General features: G+C 39.8%; 1 long non-coding RNA gene across 1 annotated transcript; it reads left to right on the top strand.

Annotated features, from left to right (window-relative positions):
- Positions 1-1,610: 1,610 nt before the first annotated feature.
- On the top strand, positions 1,611-10,435 carry LOC118375165 (uncharacterized). The gene is made up of 2 exons (XR_004823740.2): positions 1,611-2,350; positions 8,538-10,435. It is a non-coding gene; the product is annotated as an uncharacterized LOC118375165 (long non-coding RNA).
- Positions 10,436-11,001: the final 566 nt, after the last annotated feature.

Raw genomic sequence — 11,001 nt, 5'->3', positions numbered from 1 at the left:
AGATCTACTGGCTCTATTATACTATGACAGACCAGCTACATATTTTGTCTCTATTGTATTATGACAGAAGCAGCTAGATATTCTCTCTCTATTATATTATGACAGAACAGCTAGATCTACTGTCTCTATTATATTATGACAGACCAGCTAGATCTACTGTCTCTCTTATATTATGACATACCAGCTAGATCTACTGTCTCTATTATATTATTACAGACCAGCAAGATCTACTCTCTTTATTATATTATGACCACCAGCTAGATCTACTGTCTCTTTGTCTCTTATATTATGACAGACCAGCTAGATCCTCTCTCTCTATTATAGTATGACAGACCAGCTAGATCCACTCTCTCTATTATATTATGACAGACCAGCTAGATCTCCTGTCTCTATTATAATATGACAGAAAAGCTAGATCTACTGTCTCTATTATATTATGACAGACCAGCTAGATCTACTGTCTCTATTATATTACGACGGACCAGCTAGATCTACTGTCTCTTTGTCTCTTATATTATGACAGACCAGCTAGATCCACTGTCTCTATTATATTATGACAGACCAGCTAGATCTACTGTCTCTATTAAATTATGACAGACCAGCTAAATCTACTGTCTCTATTAAATTATGACAAACCAGCTAGATCTACTATCTCTATTGTACTATGACAGACCTGCTAGATCTACTGGCTCTATTATACTATGACAGACCAGCTACATATTGATAGAGGAATTCTAAATTCCTTTATGTTTTATTGCCAAAACCAATTCGCACTCATTTCTAATTCATTAATGAATTGTAAGTTCATTAATTATGCATGAAGTAGATTGAGACCAGTCTTAAAAGCCAAAAGTAACAGCGTTGATTACAAGAGAGTACTACATGCTTACACACATTTCCACAGGTTATAAACTGAAAATGACGTCAGCGTTTTCCAAACGTTCCATTTCACAAACAGAGGGCCCTCTAGCTCTTGAGCCCTATTATCAGCAGAAGTCAAGGCCAGTCAGCATAAATCAACATTCCTACAATCTGGAGATGGCCCGTTTCCACCACCTGGAGATTTGTACAACTGAATGAACTAAGGAACAGACCTTCATTGTTACTAACTCCTGACTACATTATATACAATTGGGAAAGGGAGCAAGAGAGAAAATTCACATGTACAGTACATTATAGCATTTGGACTAGTCAGTTCTGATTGGTATGTATACATAATTAGTCATTTCAACCATAATTTCCTCTATCACATATTCTGTCTCTATTATATTATGACAGAAGCAGCTAGATCTACTGTCTCTATTATAATGTAACAGACCAGCTAGATCTACTGTCTCTATTATAATATGACAGAAAAGCTAGATCTACTGTCTCTATTAAATTATGACAGACCAGCTAGATCTACTGTCTCTATTATATTATGACAGACCAGGTAAATCTACTGTCTCTATTATTTTATGACAGACCAGCTTGATCTCCTGTCTCTATTATAATATGAAAGACCAGCTAGATCTACTGTTTCTGTGACTCTATTATATTATGACAGACGAGCTAGATCTAATGTATCTATTATATTATGACAGACCAGCTATATCTACTATCTTGTGGCAAAAACCGAAAAGGATCTGCACACTCCCTCTACATGGGAAGACAACTCTGCTACAGGATATCCAGGGGACCTCATGCAACCATGGACTACACCTACTGATACTGGACACCAGGGGGAGACAGAGGAGACACCAATCATAGACTTGGGCGTCAGTACTCTGTGACTTAGACTTAGAGGGGGAATCAGAATGATGTAATACGATAGCTTTGAGTGTGCAGCATAACAGAGCTATGAGTGTGCAGTCTAACAGAGCTACCATTGTGCAGTGTGGTCCAGCACTTTGGGCACTTCCCCCGTAACAAGGTATATAAAGAGAGCAAAGCTCATAAGGAGGCATACATCTCACAGACCTCATATGGAGAATCATCATAGGTAAATGTACTATCTCACTATACTCTTTTTGACAGACTTATACAATATTCAAGAGCTGGTTAAATTTAGCTTAAGTATTAATTGGATCACTAACTGCCTGGTTGAGCTCTGTGAACCTGAAACTGAGTCTCTGAAAAACAGGGGTCTTGACACTTCTTGCTCACAGACAAAGCGGCATTCGCACAGTGACACATCAGGTCCAGTAGTGATTAACATTTTAAAGAAACAGCCAAATACCAGCCATAGTAATATTGAGTCTATACACAAAGTTGGAAGTGAATAGTGGTAAGGGATTGGAATTCAGGATCTAGTATTAGTACGGAGAGAATACCAATCACGGGAAAGTGACCAAGGGGCTGAACATTTAAGGTAATTTAACTATTTTTGCTATTTAGTCAATATTGTTAGAAGTGTTAATGCATTTAATGTTTTGCAATATTATCTGGCATAGCTTAAAACATTAAGGATTGATTGAGCATTATTGATGTATTGGGAAACTGTAGAACCATTGAATTGTGATAATGTGTATAAGACAAAAAACAGAGTGACTTAATAAAAGCTTGATACTTTGACAACTAGGCCAGATTAACGATCTCGAGAGCAAACGCCTTTGACACTCTCAATGAACAGAAAGTGACCCTGGTTATAGATTAAAGTGATTGCCCTAAAGAATATTTCATTGTGTGGACAATCATATATTTTTAGGAGAGTCAAAACATATACCAATACTAGTTTCCAAGTGACTACTAGCTGACGAGCATAATAACTAATAGAATAAGTTATTAGGTATTGATATATGCATAGGTAAAGAAACTTGAAGGTAAGGAAATATAGGAGGAATCCATAACACTTAGAATATTTAAATCGGAGTATATCTATCCAAGGCCTCATACTAGAACGGACAATAAGGGAGTGTCAACGTGAACGAAGGAACAAACCCAACTCACTCAAAGGGCCATTACGAATAAAAAGAAGGGTTGGTAGGGCCGCACGGCTAGGCTCACTCTTCCCAGCCAGAGGACGGGGTAGAGGCTTTTGCTGCAGGTATTACTCAAAAGTCAGCACCGTGACACTTGGCGCCCAACCTGGGGCCCAATAGTAATAATACTCTGAAAACTAAATAAGTTAAGGACCTATATACCCAGAGAGAGAACACTTTGGCAACTACCATAGATACTACGGCAGCTCAGGAGGAGCAACGTAGGGTAGAAAGTAATGGTGCAGAGCAGGAAATGATACGCAGGCAAAAGGCTGGTCTACCCAGCACTTGGAACAGGTGAAAATGAATTATAAAATGATTAAGAAACACCAGTCTCTATTCAAAGTGTATAACTAATTTGAAATTGTATTATTTCCTTGGGAAAGTAAAGCTAACAGTGCGTAAGTGTCACTATGCGCGTTGTATGAGAAACTAGAAAATACTATAGAGTTTATAACTAAATAGGAAATCAATACAAACCTCATGGTGAAGATATGGCAACAGGAGTGAATTATTTTTAACGCCATCAAGGCAGGCATCCCAGAAAAAGAAGGGGGACCAGAAGATGTAAGTGTGTATTGTGGCAAAGTGGCCTTCTATGCACAGCCCTGGAACCCCATGGCAATGGCCCTGCTACAAGACGGGACTCCAACGAATCTAGGAGACACTAGTGTAATGTTGAGAGCCATGCAGGGAGACTAATGTTAGGTATTTAGGATATATTTTAAGCCAACAGGGCAGAAAAAAAGATGAAGGTAGAAAAATTGTGATTTTATACGCATTACATTTAATTATGAAATAAATCTGTTGCAGTTCTTAGGTATAATAAAGTACTGTATATAATGGATCCCATACTACGCAACATATATACAAATATTGATGAGACTGAGTTAAGATTAACCCAGGTTATTGTTAGATAAAATACAGTGGACTCCTGAAAGAGAGATTTCATTAGTAGATAAAAACATATGCTCTGTTTAGCAGTGTTTGGCCTTATCTAATCATTTGAAGGTTTGTCTTTAAATAGTAGAAATATGGCAAGAATATATGGCATCTGTTGTGACCCAGAGTCATTGAGAGTATCTGGTTAATTAAGTTGAACTATATAATTTCTTATAGGTTGCTACATACATACATACATTTGAGTTCTATAAAATTCATTAGTGCAAACAGGGACACAGTGAGACAGTCAGTCAATATTTGAAAACAGAAACCATATCTGTTACTATCAGTATTAGCTGCAGCAACAGGAAGCAGATGCAGAAGCGAAAAAGGCCGGTTTTAAAACACAGCCATTAAAGCAGCAGTTAAGAGGAAGTTAAACATAGACATAACTACATTGAAAGAGCTGAGACAGATAGTGACCCATGTGCAAATGTATTAGGTCAGTTAGACGCTGACACAGGAGTGGGACTGTCACGTAGAGTAGGCCAGAAGGCTAAACTGGATAACCTAACCTCTATCAAAATAAAAAGATGGCGGAACCGCAAAAGTTCTTCTGTGCAAAGGTGTTTATTTACAAGTGAATTCCGGAACAAAAAACAACAGTACTGCCATCAACGTCTACCTTATGGGACAGCTTAAAAACAATGCTGCCCCATCCACAGCTCAATCCAAAATAACCTTCCTCTATGACTGAAAGGGAGGCTCCTTTTTGTAGGGCTAGCCCCTCCCCTCAGAACAATTAACCCTAATTAATTAATCAATTAACAATACAAACCTACATTTTCCATGAACTAAACATACTAAAGGATATACATTGCAACACGGTTTTAAACAATATCACAACATAACATTTACAACATTACATCCCTACTGACAATATCTTTCAATATGCCCATATGCATTAATGAGCCATTTGGGACAGGCACTATAAAGCCAACCCAATTCCCTTAGCTCGGGTCCTTTTCCAGCATACCCGGAAGCTACAGAGATGGAGAGAGAGGAACAGAACAAACAAACAATGCGCTCATCCACAACATTGATAAGTATAATAATTATTGTATCTCTCAAATATGAACACTGACAAGTGTGAAATGCATGCACCAAGACAGAAGTTAATTTGTGTGTCGACCCACATTGTTAACTTATCTTATAATGGCGCAGGGAGGAGTGATGAATATGTGTGTGCGTTAAAGAACCAAATGCGGCCCGCGGCCAGTGACGGACTTCTACGTCACAGGGACTTTACATGGATGTAAATAATGCAAAGAGTGGACACCTCAGGGTAAAATTTCAGGATGGACTTTAAAAATATATGAAAATAATAAACCACTTAGGGATAAATATGCTACAAGGAGAAGAAAATCTCCTCAGCTTATCGGACGTTAAATAATTATAAGTAAAGGGAGCCATTTTTTGTTCCAGACCAAATAGAGAGAGTCAGAACAGAAACGGCCTTAACAGAGAAAAATATTAATTAAATAATAGAAAAGCGGCAATATCAGAGAAAAATATTAACCAAATAATAGAAAAGCTAGGTAAGAGAAAAATATAGCAGTTTAAAAAGGATTGTGGGACCCTGGGACCAGAGTTCGCACATAAAATAATTGGAGGAGTACATAAGCCAGGGAAGCAATGCAAAATAGCCAGACACAAAAGAGGCCTTAACCAAGTTGAATACGGCAGGAATGAAACTAAACCTAACGAAGAGCCAGATAGGCAGGAAGGAAGTAAGCTTTCTCGGGTTCAAAATAAGTGATGGAATAACTGCCAGCAAAGGGTACTTAGAAAAAGTACAGGAAATGGTGAAACCACAGACAGTGAACGAGATGCAGCAAAGCCTGAGTTATATTAGAAGTCATATACCAGGGTATAGCAGAGTAGCAAAACACTGCTATAAATGTATCACAAGACGAGAGGATCAGATGGACTAAACCCATAAGCAGTTTGGAAGTTCTTGGGAAAAACTCAAAGATATGGCCGGCCAAGCACAAACAAATGAGCCAAGGAACCCAGACCTACCCCTATGGATTTGTATAAAGTTAGAAGGCGAGGAGGGAGATAGGGATGGATACCTATGGGTATCCAATGAAGGGTCAGAAAGGACTGTGAAATGTTACAGCAAACAATTAGTTTGTTAGTTATGAAATACAGTTCAGAAGGGGCAAAAATTGCTCTATTATAAATGTATTGGAATAAAATAGTAGCCTTAGCTCAAGGACAGCTAATAATAATTAAAGACAATTAATTAAATAAGTTATGGGCCGCAAATAACACCAAAAAGATGCTAAGGGTAACAACCACCACCTGGGACAAATGGAGAAATGTAGTGGGGACAAAAGGAGTGCTCTTTGTAGCCGATAAAGGTTGGGATCTGGAAGATGAATCCCCAAAATTGGACAGAAAGAAACATAAAAGACCCACAGAAAAACCTAGGGACATAGTTGTGTTCACAGATGGTAGTGAATAATCGGAAAAGACAAGATAGGGCTTTATTGTAAAAAGAATAAAGCCACGGGGGACACCCTGACCAAACAAAGTCGAACAATCATAGGAACAGCCCAGAAAGCAGAAGTGATGGCAGTACTGGAAGCACTCCTACACTGCATAGTGTAAAAAGGATTGAAGTAGTAACGGATAGTTATTATTGTGCACAAGCCATGACCTCAGACAAAAAGATTTGGCAAAATAACGGGTACAGAGGTGCCAAAAATAAGCCAATACAATATGAGGGAGAATGGAGGAAAATCCATGAGTTAATGGATGAAGAGGATATAGTGGTAAGTCACCAAAAGGCTCACACTGCCGATTCAGCAAGTGCAGAAGCACCAACTAGGCAATAGAGAGGTAGATGAACTAGTTCAGATGGGAAGAATAGTTCTCTATAAATGAGAAAAAGACAAACTGATAGCACTCCATGAGAATTGGGGCCACTTGGGGTCCCGAATATTCATGAAAAGACTAACAGACGAGGGCCTTTTCTATACTAGAGAAGAAGTACTACAGATATGCACGAGATGCATCATATGCCAAGAACAAAAGGTTAGTAACCTAGGCAAGATACCAGGTCAACACATTAAATGCACCACACCATGGAAGCAAATAGCATTAGACACTATGGGCCCTATGAAGGTGGCCACCTCATTAGGGCACAGGTACGCTATAGTAGCTACAGGATACTCAATAGTGCTCACATCAAATTCATCCAATGCGGTGCCAGTATAGAAAATGCTTAATTAACCTTCTAACCCTTGCTCTAGGTCCTTTCCCATCCATTAGAACCGATAATGGAAGACAGTATAAGAATAAGAAGGTGGAGGAGTGGTGTGTGGACCATGGGGTCGCACACATACAAGCAGCTGAAAAAGCAGAAGTAAGACAAAAAGGAAAGATCAGGCAGACAGAGTGAAAGGGAGCTAGGGACAGAGTCATGATAAATTGTGGGCGATGTGGGAGACTAGCCCCCGGAGAATTAGCACAGGAAGGCGTACATGGGGTAGTCCTATCTGGAACCACATGGCTATGTGAGGATTGTTATGAACCTCATGAGGAGTATCTGATGGAAAGAATAGGTGAGGAGCAGTACTTTGGAGCAGTTACATCCTGGTTAACATAAAAGCCACAGCAGGGAGATGTAGAGTAGCGATAGGAAGAAAATAAAATAGTAGACTTTAAAGATAGTAGCAAATGGCCATTTCGGTCAGCGAATTGGGAATATGGATCACAACCTCTTGTGATGAAAAATTTAAGGACAACAATGGAAATAGTCACAAGGAGAGAGCCCCAAGTTATGCTAGGGGACTTGAAGAAATTTTAGACCAAAGAGGACTTAGAAGTCCTGGAGAAACATCAGTGCTACATGACGCGAGATGAGGACGGGCGGAGTGGCACGAGAGTACAGTCAGGAGGTTTGGCCTTAAGTGGAAGATGTTGGATTGCAACATAGGGGCTTGCATGACCGACAACAGATGGGTAGAAATGATGTTAGGAGATATCTATAGGCCAAGGGCTAATAGACATGGAGTAAAGAGGAGATTAACTGAGGAAGATGTACAGGCCCAGAAAGGGACAGAGAGGCAAGCAAAGGAGACGGTTTTCCTTATTGAAGAAAGTAAGGAAGAACATGGAGAGGGACCAGGTTTGAGGATAAGGAGACTAAGAAGGTATACCCCAAGGCACAGACAGGGTAATCAGAGATCGAGGAAAGAAAGGGAGGAAAGAGAGAAAGAGAGAGGGAGGCAGTTAGTGAAAGGATGGTTTGGGTGTGGCTCAAAAGACAATGGCCCTAGCGGGCTGCTAGACGCAGGAGTTAGGAGGCAGACGGCACAGGGACCAGCCTGGCAACCTATCTGGGCGCTAAAGGCAACAGAGGAAAGACAAGGTAAAACCATACAAGGAGATGGATCAGATCAGAAGGGCGAGGGACCTAACTGGTCCAAAATTGCAGATCTTACTTGTTCAGTAGTGAGGTGTGAGGCAGCAGCAGGAGATGAGATGAGATGGGAAGGGAGCTGAAATACATTGGGGATGAACTTATAGGTATGGTAAACCCCAGAAGTAGGAAGGGCAAGAAGAAGGTCAAGAAAGGCAGGCGACAATAACAAAATGGTCTAACCAATTTTCTCTGAATTATAGGAACCAGAAGCTTCAGAGGAAGAACAAATGGATGAGGAAACAAAGATCCTAGGAGGATGGTGTATGGCTAGGATGGAGACATTCATTAAACATGGGCAAATAATGGCTAGGCCTGACCTGAATGACTGTTGCGAGGGGCATATGTTGTGTTGGGAAAATACCAGGGAACTAGACCTATGTGGAGGGTGTGCATTTAGTGTAAAAGGGACTCTACATGGAAGGCTAAATTGGCGAGGGAGAGATTTAGAGAGTGTATGTATAGGGTGTTTAGAGGAGGCCAGAGATTGGCCCAAAATGAGAGTAATGGTAAAAAGAGGAATGGCATGGGAAGTTACCCATGACAAAGAAGAGGCAAGCTTAAGGGTGATGCACCAAGGAAGAGAGGTGGATTGGGACAGAACCACAGGGAGAATAGAATTAATGGGGCTAAACAATGAAGTATACACAGGATGGATCCAGCACCAGGGAAGGATGGAGTCAGCGGTGTGTCCAGTGTGATAAAATAACCCAGGGAAAGATACCAGAGAAACTAGACATAGTAATGTACGTGAGGAATGCTTTTGCAAGAGCTGTTTTTGTGATGCTACATGTAATAGGAATAGGTTGTGTGTTTATCAGGAAGAAGAGGATGAGGAGTGGCCTCAAGATACGTCATATGCTAATGTGATGCTAAATGGGAGGTTGACAGCAAACGGAGTGACTAATGATGGAAGGTATCTCAAAAGTAGATACGCCTTTAGTATGGAAGACAGTACAGATATTAGTTATAGGCTTGTACAAAATATAAATGGGCTAATGTTAGGGATTAGGTATAACGGACAAATAGTAAGGAGAGGGATAAAAAGACAGGAGTGCACAGATCCTGGAGAGAGTGGCAAAAACCGAAAAGGATCTGCACACTCCCTCTACATGGGAAGACAACTCTGCTGCAGGATATCCAGGGGACCTCATGCAACCATGGACTACACCTACTGATACTGGACACCAGGGGGAGACAGAGGAGACACCAATCATAGACTTGGGCGTCAGTACTCTGTGACTTAGACTTAGAGGGGGAATCAGAATGATGTAATACGATAGCTTTGAGTGTGCAGCATAACAGAGCTATGAGTGTGCAGTCTGGTCCAGCACTTTGGGCACTTCCCCCGTAACAAGGTATATAAAGAGAGCAAAGCTCATAAGGAGGCATACATCTCACAGACCTCATATGGAGAATGATCATAGGTAAATGTACTATCTCACTATACTCTTTTTGACAGACTTATACAATATTCAAGAGCTGGTTAAATTTAGCTTAAGTATTAATTGGATCACTAACTGCCTGGTTGAGCTCTGTGAACCTGAAACTGAGTCTCTGAAAAACAGGGGTCTTGACACCTCTTGCTCACAGACAAAGTGGCATTCGCACAGTGACACATCAGGTCCAGTAGTGATTAACATTTTAAAGAAACAGCCAAATACCAGCCATAGTAATATTGAGTCTATACACAAAGTTGGAAGTGAATAGTGGTAAGGGATTGGAATTCAGGATCTAGTATTAGTACGGAGAGAATACCAATCACGGGAAAGTGACCAAGGGGCTGAACATTTAAGGTAATTTAACTATTTTTGCTATTTAGTCAATATTGTTAGAAGTGTTAACGCATTTAATGTTTTGCAATATTATCTGGCATAGCTTAAAACATTAAGGATTGATTGAGCATTATTGATGTATTGGGAAACTGTAGAACCATTGAATTGTGATAATGTGTATAAGACAAAAAACAGAGTGACTTAATAAAAGCTTGATACTTTGACAACTAGGCCAGATTAACGATCTGGAGAGCAAACGCCTTTGACACTCTCAATGAACAGAAAGTGACCCTGGTTATAGGTTAAAGTGATTGCACTAAAGAATATTTCATGGTGTGGACAATAATATATTTTTAGGAGAGTCAAAACATATATATTTTTTATTTTTTATATATTTTTTTTTATTTCACCTTTATTTTACCAGGTAGGCAAGTTGAGAACAAGTTCTCATTTACAATTGCGACCTGGCCAAGATAAAGCAAAGCAGTTCGACAGATACAACGACACAGAGTTACACATGGAGTAAAACAAACATACAGTCAATAATACAGTATAAACAAGTCTATATACGATGTGAGCAAATTAGGTGAGAAGGGAGGTAAAGGCAAAAAAGGCCATGGTGGCAAAGTAAATACAATATAGCAAGTAAAACACTGGAATGGTAGTTTTGCAATGGAAGAATGTGCAAAGTAGAAATAAAAATAATGGGGTGCAAAGGAGCAAAATAAATAAATTAATTAAATACAGTTGGGAAAGAGGTAGTTGTTTGGGCTAAATTATAGGTGGGCTATGTACAGGTGGAGTAATCTGTAAGATGCTCTGACAGTTGGTGCTTAAACTAGTGAGGGAGATAAGTGTTTCCAGTTTCAGAGATTTTTGTAGTTCGTTTCAG

The sequence above is a fragment of the Oncorhynchus keta genome, unplaced genomic scaffold (genome assembly GCF_023373465.1).
Source record: "Oncorhynchus keta strain PuntledgeMale-10-30-2019 unplaced genomic scaffold, Oket_V2 Un_contig_1171_pilon_pilon, whole genome shotgun sequence".
In the NCBI taxonomy this organism is placed as follows: Eukaryota; Metazoa; Chordata; class Actinopteri; order Salmoniformes; family Salmonidae; genus Oncorhynchus; species Oncorhynchus keta.
Note: the sequence above shows the minus strand (reverse complement) of the source record. Positions and strands in the feature narration are given on the sequence as shown.